This window comes from Polypterus senegalus, chromosome 5 (genome assembly GCF_016835505.1).
Source record: "Polypterus senegalus isolate Bchr_013 chromosome 5, ASM1683550v1, whole genome shotgun sequence".
Classification (NCBI taxonomy): Eukaryota; Metazoa; Chordata; class Cladistia; order Polypteriformes; family Polypteridae; genus Polypterus; species Polypterus senegalus.
The window spans coordinates 162,631,047-162,644,643 of NC_053158.1; the positions used below are offsets into that span (position 1 = coordinate 162,631,047).

At 36.9% G+C, this 13,597-nt stretch overlaps 1 protein-coding gene across 2 annotated transcripts in view; it reads right to left on the reverse strand.

Moving 5' to 3' along the window:
- Positions 1 to 7,615, reverse strand: part of LOC120529615 (cAMP-responsive element modulator-like) — a 67,102-nt gene extending 59,487 nt beyond the window's left edge. For both annotated transcript variants that reach the window (XM_039753559.1, XM_039753558.1), the window contains exon 1: positions 7,447 to 7,615. The gene's annotated coding sequence lies outside the window, so the exon portion shown is untranslated. The remainder of the gene's footprint in view (positions 1 to 7,446) is intronic.
- Between the last annotated feature and the right edge of the window lie 5,982 nt (positions 7,616 to 13,597).

The window sequence follows — 13,597 nt, forward strand, 5'->3', positions numbered from 1 at the left end:
AACAAAGATTCCTGCAGCTCATCCCATTTGACAGAATGGTTAAGATGTACCCTAGGTATGATGGCCAGAGAATTAAATAATAAAATACAAAAAATGTGATAACTGAACTTTAAAAAAATACATGTTTAACACACAGAATAGCCTAAAGATGAATTATCCCATAGTGATAAATAAACATAATAAATAGCACTGCTATATAAGGACCCAAGACTGACTGTTTACTGTTGGTCAAGGATTCAAATCAGAACCAAAATTTACAATTATCTCCCTGCTCAAAAGACATACAGCATTTTTAAGTGATTGTCCCTTTAGTTAAAGCTCTACTGGAATGTCTTGAGGTATTTTTTTTTTTAACCTTGGCATAAAAAATAAAAACATTCCAGAGTCTCTGTATAGGAAACACAAATAGGTCCCCCCTCTCAATAAATCCCAAACTTCAGTGTAATTAACCAAGATGTGAGACAAAATCAATGCCGCACAGAACTCTGCTGGAGAACCTCGTTTTGAAAAGTACATTATCAATCTCTTTCCACTAGTAAAGAAAAAAAGCTTCCAGTGACTTTATTTTTTCATTTTAAAGAGCCACTAAAAATATCATGTTTTTGATTTGTTAAAGGATTTGGTTAACCTTCAAATATCACAGAATGTAAGCAGAATCCATGGTTAGTCAAAAAATTCCCTTCTGTTCTAAATATAAAATTACAAAATATTCAAGGACTATGGAATATGAGGTAAGGAGTATCGGGTATTACGAAAGACCAAAAGAGATTTTTTTTTGGTTTAAGCAAACACAGAATTAATATGACTGAAAAATTATAATGAGAATCATTACTGTGGGTGTTTGCTGTCAGTTAAAAATGAACTCCTCTACTAAAACACAGTGACACACATGTAAGTTGTGTGATCCGATTGTATTTTGTTTAAATTAGGTAAATAGGGATTACTAGCTTTGTTGTGCTAAAAGGACCATCCATTATTCAGCCCGCTATATCCTAACTACAGGGTCACGGGGGTCTGCTGTAGCCAATCCCAGTGAAAACAGGGCACAAGGCAGGAAGCAAACCCCGGGCAGGGTGCCAGCCCACTGCAGGGTGCATACACACACACCCACACACCAAGCACACACGAGGGACAATTTAGAATCGGCAATGCACCTAACCTGCATGTCTTTGGACTGTGGGAGGAAACCCACCCATTTCCATCAAAATTGTGTCAAAACTTTCTTCTACATTAGGGAACAATGAACTCACTCTTGGGGATGTCTGCTTGATGGATCTTTTATTTATATATATATATATATATATATATATATATATATATATATATATATATATATATATATATATATATATATCTCAAAATCAGGAGAAGTAAAAACTCCTTAATACTATAATATATAAATTTAGCCCATAAACTAGACAGGCTTTTTCCTACAAAGCATTTTAAATACATAATCTATTCAATGGAACTTTCCAGAGAAATTTAGTAAAATAACAGTTTGAATAAAAAAAATGTATGTCACATGAAATACACCATTCTCTCTGAAACCCTAACATCATAGATAGCTGCCCCTTAATTACTTAGCAAAAACACCAGACTAGAAAATGATTCCAGTGGATTTAGAATTGCACATTATCTACTTGTGTGTTACATTTATGATAGCCAGCAGTACAATGCGAGTCATTCATTTATTTAAAAAAAAAAACAACAACAACAACAACAACAACAAGAGCCTTGTGTTTTTTTTTAGCAAAATGAACTCCTTATTGGTTTATCTGAAAAGTCTTGTAATTAATATGTAATTATTTTTTAATTTGTATCCTTCCAGTTATCAACTTACCAAATCCAGTTTTAGACTTGACAGAAGATAGTACCTATACTGGAACAAAACAGGCACATTCACCTTACATATTGTACATTTTACATACTCAAAACAACAAAAATATGCTGTTTTACAGCGTTTGTGCAATTCAGGATGTTCACCAACATTCTTGTCCTGAAAATTGATGCGCTAAATGTTAAGATTTTGGTTTTGCATTTGAACTTGGTGGGCTGGTACAACTCCATCTTAAACTGTAAATACAGCTACTGTATTTTTTAAATCTGTAAGAACTGCATCACTTTACAATATAATTTCTAATGGCAAAAGAATGTACACCATGATTGTGGAAACATAACTGACTTGAAAAATACTGAACTTATCCTTTAAGAAACTGGCTGAAAAGTAACCTTGAAATCAAAAATGATTTTAAGACACATCTTACAGATGAAATACCAAAAGCCAATCATTACCACCGTAATGATATGTTACCACATAGTTTCTAAAGATTAAAGTACAAAAGATGCTGGAAAATTGCACTAAATGAATGAAAAGGAGTAAAATGACATTTGGGGGATGAAGTCTGAGAAGTGGAAAATAAATTATACATCTGTCTGGTGATATGATAAGGGGCACAGCACAGCCCTAGAGACACCTAGGGCCTCATGTATAAATGGTGCGTACGCACAGAAATGTTGCACAAGAACGTTTCTATGTTCAAATCGCGAAGTATAAAACCTAAACTTGGCGTAAAAGCCACGCACTTTTCCACGGTAACGCATACCCTGTCGTACGCAAGTTCTCCGCTTGGTTTTGCAGACTGGCGGCACCCAGCGTCAAAGCAGTGCTACTATTCCTGTGTAGTTTTTCTTTCTTTTTCAGGTCCACATCCCTGACGTGGCTTTATAAATACACTGAAATTAACCGCATATTGTTTATTAGTTTAATGCATCTGATTGTAATTAACCTGTAACAATATAATGGTCCACAGAATGGTCAAACTATTCCAAACACCATAACTGCTTTAACATTGTTACTCTCACTGCACCTTCTTCTTCTTCTTCTTTCAGCTGCTCCCGTTAGGGGTTGCCACAGCAGATCATCTTTTTCCATATTACTCTCACTGCACCACTCGGAGCAGCTGATCGGAAAGAGAATTATCAGTATACAGCATTAAGCACACACTGCCTCTGCCAGGCTTCCTATTTGAACTGCTTCTCACATGGCAAACGCTTCAAACCTTTCCTGTACGGACCTCACAGTTCAGAAAGAGTTTCATCCCAAGAGCTCTAAACGACCCAGTCTGCATCAACTGCTCCTTGTAGAACTGTTTGTACTTATAAGTACAATCACCTCACTGTAAACTTGCAATACAGTTATAATATTGCACAACCTGAGCCACTTTATAAAGCGTGTATTTACATATGATGACAATATTTTTAAATGCAGCAAAATATGTTTATTATATTATACAGATAAAACTTTAACTTCATTTAAATAATATATATTATTCACTGGGAGTGTCGTGAAGGATAGAATAATTAAACATGTACTACGAAGATATTTCAATGTTCCTTAAACGTTTTGAAGAATCGGCGCTCTAAGCTTACAGATGGCTTAACTTCTATTACAGAGCTGATTGTGTGGTGATTGGGTATTTGGGGAAAGAAAAGCAAGGACTGCAGTGGCGGCTATGCCAATATATATTGAATATAAAACTTCATTTAAATAATCTATATTGTTAATAATTAAAGGACACGGTGTTGCTACGCTAGCAAGGATCTGGCGCTCTGCTCATAATTGTTCCTGCCTTGCACTGTATGCTTCACTTGGACTGGCGTGAAGGATAGAATAATTAAACATGTACTACGAAGATATTTCAATGTTCCCTAAAAGTTTTGAAGAATTGACGTTATAAGCTTAGAGATGGCTTAACGTCTATTACAGAGCTGATTGTGTGGCGATCAGTTACTTGGAGAAAGAAAATGAAGGACAGGAATTGGAGGTTAGTACGTTTGAAACAGACAGTACTGCAGGGGCAGCCTTAGGCATGTGCAAACTGTGCACCTACACAGGGCCACCAAGTCAATATATATTGAATATAAAACAGAAAGAGAAAATAACGACACAGCTAAAAACGCAGCAGCAAATTTCGGCAAAAGTTAAATGCTTGTGTCATGAGCACGAGGTGGCTATGCAGTGTCGCAACAGACGTGGCCAACCGCCGTGAATAAGATACCATATTGACATTGGCGGGCAAAGGGACCACCGATTCTTTCTCTGCCCAGGACCATCACGAGCCTAGAGCTGCCCCTGAGTACTGCAGCAATAAATTATTTCATCGAAGGTCACGCACAATCACTGCGCCACCGTGAAACCCATGTTTAATAACGTGCTTTAACTCCTATCATCATGAAAATTATATCACGTATACATCTCGAGAGCTGTAATATCACAAATGTAATGGATTTTGTGTCCTGTCGGAGGAAGAGAGCCGGTTTAAGAAGCACGTAGTGATTCACACACACAGAGGAACTGTGAGGGGTCCTTTCATCGGAGCAACGTTTCAGCCGTGGCATGGCCAAATGGGGAGGCAGCTAGATGGATGAGGTCTCCAGGACTCTAAAAATATCCAAACCTAATTATGTCATATCATCTACTGTTAAACCGTACTTCTAAAATTTTTATTATTATGCTGTATTAAGGAATTGTTCTGTTCTGTGTATTGTATTGACCCCCTACTTTTGACGCCCACTGCACGCCCAACCTACCTGGAAAGGGGTCTCTCTTTGAACTGCCTTTCCCGAGGTTTCTTCCATTTTTCCCTACAAGGTTTTTTTGGGAGTTTTTCCTTGTCTTCTCAGAGAGTCAAGGCTGAGGGGCTGTCAAAAGGCAGGGCCTGTTAAAGCCCATTGCGGCACTTCCTGTGTGATTTTGGGCTATACAAAAATAAACTGTATTGTATTGTATACAAAACAAAGCATTTAACGTGCTACTTTAATTACGATGTGATTTGAGAAACTGCTTAATTAAACAATTTTAAGATGAAGTTTATGATGTTCTACTTTAATGACAAAATAAGATAAGAGATTGAAGTTGACATTACGTGCGTTTTTTCCCCCCACTGTGTGCCTTTTTTTTTTCTCTGTACCCTAATAAGCTTTCATATGACACTGGTGGGCTACGACTCGCCGTTTCATGGCGACTTTGATATCTGACTTCTTTTTTATGTCGGGCACTGTGCGACTTTGTAAACTTGAGCTTTCAAGTTTCTCCAACAAGCTATGTCACTCAATCAACTTCCTTTTGTTGATAATACCACGGTTTAAATCAACAAATAGTATGTTTTTCCTTTGCCTCCAATTGGCATTCGCTGAAATTCTTATATTTTCCCCCGTGCTTTTCCCATTGTCTTTTCACAGAAGGCTGAGCTTAAGGGCTATTTATATTGATTTGTATATTCAAAAAGGCATAATTCTGGGAGGAATTGGGGCGGGACAGCAGGCACGTGCACATGCGTTACTTTTCACGCTTACTGGGATTTGTGTAGCGGAACAACATGGAAGTTGGGGTATGCACAGATTCTGTGTCTTTGTCCCAAACATTACAAAGGATACTATATTACCAGTACTTGTGAGGTATGAATTTTAAAGCCAGTTAATTTGGAAGAAAACTGATTTTAATACCATATCACATGTCCACAGATATAGGGTTAATCTTTATCATAGAATTTGCATTGTATACTTGTATTGATGTAGGTGGAAATCATGCTTCTTTACACATTCCAAAGACATGCTCATCAGATTGACAAGTTTCATTAGGCATGAATGGCAAAATCTTTATTTTCTGTGAATCTCAAATGGGGAAAAATAGCTCCTACAAATGTATGGATGGACATCCAAAACTGCCAATATAACATTTTACAGTGCTGAGTTAAACCCTTTCCTATTACATTATCAGTGTTACAAAGAGTGGGAACAATAAAATAATACACACAGTAAACACTACTTTGGGTTTTATTCAGCTATCACATTATTTTCTTCCCGTATGGATTTCTATGGGAACTATAGTGGCAGCAACTAACATAAAGACAGTATGGAAGATCTATTTATCACAATGCAAACACACTGGGGGACTGGGTCAATTTGGTATTTCATGAATTGGTTTGAAGAGGACGGCAGAGCACTTACATATTAAAAGATAAGTAATACTACTGAACAAGAATAGATATGCAATATTCGCAGATTTTCTGAAATGTACAGTATGTGATGGGGTATGTTAAGGGATTAATTATAAATTTGAAGAATTAGTGGTCTCTTTAGCACCAGACTGTTTCAGACATTGCAAATTAACTTATGGCTATGGCTTAAACTGGCAGAAAAAAAGCTGGAATGACGGGTGATTCAGCAACTGATAGCAAGGGCCGTTTGGTTGTTCACAGTCTCCTCCACAAGGTTACTGGCTGTTTGTAAATATAGTCAAAACTCACACCTGCTCCAGTCCCATACTTAATGCCACGGTAAAAGATCACAATACATCAACATGCCAGTGGCTAGAAAGGTCCCTAGCCCATTACAAGAACATGTCAGCTGTCTTGAAAGTTGCTACTCTCAACAAATCCACAAGCCCCGGCACCCGCTCACGTCCGAGCTCCAGTAATGGAAACTGTCTTTACTTCGAAAGCATGGGCGATGAAGCGATAAGAAAATCTCACCACAGCAGCGCCATTTCTGAAAACAACCTTCTTCCTAATCGAGGTGACGGTCAGACAAGACACGCGATCGCCATTTTAGGAGAGCTGCTAAAGTCTAGTGACTAATGCTAGAGCTGTCAACGAATTATGCACGATCAACGAGTATTTTTTTTTAACTCTGAAGAGGGTAAAATGATACGCTACCGAGTTAGTACAATTACTAAAAACCGCGGCAAATGAACTTGTCTGTACAAATCGCCTTGTACTAGTTTCCCCGAACCACCGCCCATCCAGAACGACAGCAATAAAAATACGCCGACGGCGGAGTTTTCGTGAACCTCAAACATGATGTTGAATATTTTTAAAAATTTTTTAACAGAGTCATGAAGAGACCGTGGTATTGACCGTTTCTAAGCGAATATGCCAAATGCGACCAATCTACCACTGTTATACGTTATAAAAATATCATTAACCATTTTAATAACGATCAAGGCGCACGATGCTTGGCAATAAAAATAAAACGCAGCAGAAAGTGTACATTTAACAAATTAATAAATAAAAACCTCTTAACATTTAACACAGCACGAAAATACAACCATTTTCATTTCTCAACAAATTCTTGCAAGTTCACTAAAACGTATTAACATTTAAAAAGGCTAAACAAACACGGACTAGTGTAATAATATGCCTTATATATTTACGCACAACCAAACAAAAAGCAAACGGTTCCTGGGAGCAGAAGTAAATACCGCCTTTTTGCTTCTCTCTAAACACTATCAAATGCACGCAAGTACCGTGCGCCTCTACTCGTGACTGATGATGCATTCAACGACACGCGTAAAATGTCCATCCCCAGGTCAGCAGCACTGAACTTTCCCAGTCTTTTCTCTTTCTTTTCTTTCCCCCCTTGTTTGTCACGACTGCAATAACTTACCGATGTTTTTTACGTAGTAGGCCTCGTCACTGATTACGGTAGGAGTGGAGGACCTGAAGAGCTGCTCACGTAGCCACCACGTCAGCTCTGATGCTGTTTAACTGGGTAAAATGTCGGCGAGATTCTAAGATTCACTGACAAAAACAAAGAGCGACCAAAAACGGAGGCGGAGCGAATGAAAGTAAGACGCTTACGAAACCCAAAGGAGGAGCGAATCGGAATAGATTTTCTCGTGTGAAAAAAATAGAACGTAAAGAGGAGGCGTGGCAATATCGACAATCGCTCCGCCTCTCGAGACAAATGATTGGTCGTACGAGAGCGCATTTTGTCAATCGCCCGTGGCGCCTCTTGTTTTTTTTTAGCAGGGATTGGCGATAGCTATCCGTGAAGCTGTAAATAAATAGTTGAATGCAAGCTGTAAAAAGAAAAAGAGGTGAGATTTCTTTAGAATAGCCGAGACAGGGCAATTAAATAATCTATAAACTATTCTCGTGTTTTTTAAATGCCAGCATTCCAGACATTATTTTTAAAATAATTATATTTAAAGCTCACTTCCACGCGTCTAAATGGAGTTGCAATTAGTACTAGAATGGGAGGGCAACATCTTCGGCTTGGTGGAAGAGCGTTTTTTTATTCATATCTAGCCTTTGTACCGGACCTATACAAAGGATATACCGATGATGGTGTTGGTGCTGCCTCTTTCTCCAGAAGCCATCTTACAGAAACCCATTAATTATTTTAATAATTTACATCCATCCCTGAGATTTACGGTCGACGTTTCCACCAGGTCGTTTTCATTTTCAGATACCATTCTTTCTGTCAGCTTTCCAGGGCTTACAGTCTCTATCAAGCTAACTGACTCATACAGTTACCTACTCTATACCTCCTTCCACTAATGGCATGCTAAGAACTACCTCTTCCACAGTTTCTTAAGACTCCATCGTCACTGCTGTAAGGAGGTTGTCTTCTGTAATAAAGCACTCAGAATAAGGAGTTTCTTCATTGGTAGAGGATACCCTTCTCATATTGTGGTCCTGATCCTTCTGGCCTTTATTCAAGTCACAAGTACTGTAGACTTAATAGGATCCACTATAAGAGGAACCTCAATCCTGAAATCCACATTCTGTTTTTCCCCCTATTCCATCTTAAACTCTATTTTTCCCACAAGTCATTAGACAAAATTGCCCAGTCCTTCCACGGTAGCCCTTTTTCATAACCATTTCTTGATCTCCTTCCATCAACCACTTACACTATGCAAAGATACTGACTGCAGCTCACTTCACATAGGAGACCCACAATTAATCACCAGGCACTTTGCGTTGTAACAGAAACTGTTGGGTCATTTGCAAATGTATCACCAAAAATACCCATGCATCTAGTTCCTCTAGTAAATTTAGTATTAAACAGCAGACCTCTTGCCAGTCTAAAAATCCTAATTACTGCATTTCCTGTAGAAAGTGTTGAGCTTGTACATATGAATCAAAGACAGCTAGCTGGCTGTTTCAGTGAGCACATTCGATCCATTGAAATTAAAGATCTTACAAAGCCTATTGTGGAACACTTCATGTACGTAGCCACACTGATCTTTATGTCTATATTTCTCCACTTTTACTTTTTAATCTCTTCCGTCATCATCTCCTGTAATCTACAATGGCTTTGTTCCTTCCTTCCATTCCTATATACTGCATGTTACTTGCTAAATTAAGGCTATACAGCCGAAACATTGTCTTTTACCTTCTTTCCTTTTTAGAGTGGAAACCTTTTACCCTATGTAAAAGTCAAGTTTAAGATATATGGAATATATTCTGAAACTTGGGCAGCCAATACTGCTGTTGTCAGTGTGGTGGTATAACAGGCATACAGGTTTAAACCAAGCCAAAACCAAAAAATGGTTATATTCGGGCAAGCCACTGAAAGTAAATTAAGTTACGTTAAAAATGTAAATAAAAAAGTAAATTAAAATTAAAACGTGTACCACATCACAATTTCAGTGCCCCTAAGATTCCATGTGTGTCATTCCCTTAAAACATTACAATGGATTAAACTCTGTGTCCGTTAATCCATACTGCTTTACAGTATTCATTATTTTTGGGATGGAGCAAGGTGCTGTCGATTTTGTATTGCTCATTCTAAATGTACTGAAAAAAATTGTCAGAACAAAGTTTCATATGAGACCGTATGTTTATTACAATACAACTAAAAGCAAAAGTTTGTTGTAAAGACATGCATATCATATCTGCGATATTTTTGCAAAATACAAAGATCTACATCATTTGCAGGCTTATTTTAAGAGTTGTTTATTTCATGTTAGCTTTATTGGTAAACAGATTTTCAGCCACACTCAGTCTAATTTAGGACTATAGAAAGGTAACACTAGGTGTATTACAGAAAAAAAAGCTGAACAGGGTGCTAATCCCTTGCAGGTTATAGTCAAGGCTCTCATACTCACTGACATTGCATCAGGTTAGAGTTTCCTGTTAACCAAATATGAACGGTTATGGACTTTGTGAGGAAGCATAGTAATTTGCCACTGCAACTGCCTGGACCGATGTTATCTCAGAACTCTACAGCTGTTTGTTTCAGAAGCACTAACCAATGTGACACTGTCCTACATTTGTTCTTATACAGTACAGGCCAAAAGTTTGGACACACCTCCTCATTCAATGTGTTTTCTTTATTTTCATGACCATTTACATTGGTAGATTCTCACTGAAGGCATCAAAACTACTTGGTCAAATCAGCCTGGAGGTGTGTTTGGGGTCATTGTCCTGTTGAAAAATAAATGATCGTCCAACTAACCTGACGTCTGCACAACACAATTGCTGGTCCCAACCCCATTGATAAAGCAAGAAATTCCACTAAATAACCCTGATAAGGCACACCTGTGAAGTGAAAACCATTTCAGGTGACTATCTGTTGAAGCACATCGAGAGAATGCCAAGAGTGTGCAAAGCAGTAATCAGAGCAAAGGGTGGCTATTTTGAAGAAACTAGAATATAAAACATGTTTTCAGTTATTTCACCTTTTTTTTTAAGTACATAATTCCACATGTGTTCATTCATAGTTTTGATGCCTTCAGTGAGAATCTACCAATGTAAATGGTCATGAAAATAAAGAAAACACATTGAATGTGGAGGTGTGTCCAAACCTTTGGCCTGTACTGTATATTAAAGTAAAAATGATAAAACACCAGTTTTTTTTTAGATGTTTCATAGTTTGACTGTTAATTTGAGTTTTGTACTATAATTTCTGTAAGAGCCACTAATAAAAAGTTAATGTTAAATGCTCATACATGTTTGCTTAATTAGAAATGAATGTTAGTTTCACATAGCTAATGAAAGATTCTGTTTATCCCTTATAAGATAACATATCAATAGAACATTCTTAATATTCCGATGTATTTCTAATATAACAACAGAACGATCTCAGATAGAAAGATGGAATGATAGGAAGATGAGATTGTTTGCCTGCAAATGGAAAGTTATAGAAGCATATAGTTTTCTGATTTTATGTCATATCGGTTATACCAATGTAGGCTGCATCACATACAGTAATGTAAAGAAATGCAAAGAAACCTAACGATGATATGTACGGTTTAAACAGAAATATTACATATATGAAGGTAGTTTTTTGTATGTATTTTCATTTTTTTCTTAATTATTGTGTGAACTGTTTTTGTTTTAAATTTCACTGAAAATTTTAAAGTGAAGATACCTTGAATATGGATTTTTTGTGTCTGTTTCATAATACATGCTTGAACCTTTCCAGTAGCTGCAGAATTTTCGAAACCTCAAAGAAAGGAAGCTACAACATTCTCTACCCCACTTCATCCAATACAATATCATGTTGTCATGAGCTCTACCAGCAGAATCAAGGGCAAGGTATGATCGAGCCTTTGATAGTCCACCGTAAAGCCTGTTTACACACACACCCACACTTGCATGCACATAGGACCAAATTAAAAATCTCTAGTCACACAAATGTACACATCTTTGCAGGATACAGGAAGAAACCCAAAGAACATGGAGAAAAACTATGATATTTATTGAGTTTTAGCTGTTTGTTTACAGAAATAAATGTTTCCCTGCACTAAAGATACCTTTTGGGATACCTCATAAGCTAAATTATAACAAACTAAAAATACTTGTTCCTCTTAATAGAAAACCTTAAAGGTTATCCTCTTAAGTAAATATCTAGAAAACATACATATTTTATAATTATAACTTTATAATTTTGATATATAATTTTAATATTTTACCTTTATTTGTCTTCCAGTTCCAGTTATAAATAAAGAAAATACAACACCTTACCATTAGAAGATACACAAACATATGTTTAATAAGTTTATGTAGTGATTAAAAGATACCTTTTTTATATCTGTACAGTATAAACTCATTCATCCAGCATTTCTGTATTTTCTAATCTGCTTTTCCAGATCGCGTCATGAGAAGACAGCACCTATCCTGACATGAAAATAGTTGCCATTTGCTTTTACATATATAGATAGACCTAACATGAAAGTTAAAATAAATTAATTTAATTTTCTTGCAGTGTTAGATATTTCAATATGTTGTATATAAAAGCATACAATGCAAAATATACATATTTTTCTATCTATACAAATGTGTATTTTCCAGGTTATTTCTCTATATTTCTACATATAAGCCAACATGTTTTACTCTAAAGAAAAAAGAAATACTGTAGTAAGTAATAAAAGTCATATTCATTATAAAAACAGACAATAGCACCACATTTTTCTTTCTCTCACAAAGTGCATTATAAGGATTGCATAATATTAAAAAATGTGCATTGCTGTTGTATTTTAAACCATGCACCAGCTCTACAAAATGCATCAACTCAAGAAATCACATTGCTTAATATAACTTTAAAAAACAAAAATATAACCATTTACATCTAAAAGAGTAAAAATAATAATGTCTGTGATGCCAAACGTATGTCCATGTATAAGGTTTTGGCTTTTAATATTTTCAAAAGGGTGGTGTCCCTGTCAATTCATGGATCCAGCTTCCTGGGTACAAATTCTACAACTATCACTGTTTCTAAGGATTTCTTCCATTCTTCTGTTGTCTATGTGGGATTTCCACCACATACTTTAGTTTTACTCCCACGTCCCCAAAGATGTTCAGGTTAATGGAACTGTCAGTTCCAAATTGGCCTTGTGTTAGTGTGAGTATTTATGAAAGAGTGCCCAGTAATAGACTAGCACCCTATTCAGGGCTGTTTAATGCTTCACATTCAGCACTGGTTGGATGAGCACCATACCACCGCCTTAACTCTTTAACTCTGAATTGAATTATTCAGAGTTTAAATTTGAAAATGTAATTTTCTAATATATTACAACTGACACACTTTCCTGTATTTAATATTGACCGGGAAGGTTAGAAGAACTTTTTTGTATGTTTCTTTCAGATAATTTGAAGTAAAATAGTTATAGTTATAATAAGGAAAGAAAGAACTGTGAAATGAAATTGAAGAAGAGGGTTCACTCTTGGGCATCTTTCAAACCAATATTCATCCATCCATCCATCCTCTTCCGCTTATCATAGGTTGGGTCATGGGGGCAGCAGCTTGAGCAGAGATGCCAAGACTTCCGTCTCCTCAGCCAACTCTACTAGCTCTTCTGGAGGAATCCCGAGGTGTTTCCAGGCCAGCCGAGAGACATAGTCCCTCCAGCATGTCCTGGGTCTTCCCCGGGGCCTCCTCCCGGTTAGACGTGCCCGGAACACCTCACCAAGAAGGTGTCCAAGAGGCATCCTGATCAGATGCCCGAGCCACCTCATCTGACTCCTCTCAATGTGGAGGAGCAGTGGCTCTACTCTGAGCTCCACCCGGATGACTGAGCTTCTTTAACCAATATTTATAAAGAAATGTACAAGTTATGTTTAATGGGTCTCATCAGGCAAACAGATATGCTTCATCCTTTAATACTAATAATTTTTGATACCCACTGAGGTGCTTTCCACAAGTATGTGTATTTTCAGCATTGTTGTTTTGCTTTAATAATTTATTTTCACCCATAACTAGACAGAAACTAAGTTTCAGGTATGTCTGTGTTGACTCTATAGTAGATGATAAACCTTAGACAATTACTATTATTTTAATAGCTCCCTGTTTTGTCTGTGTAAAGGCA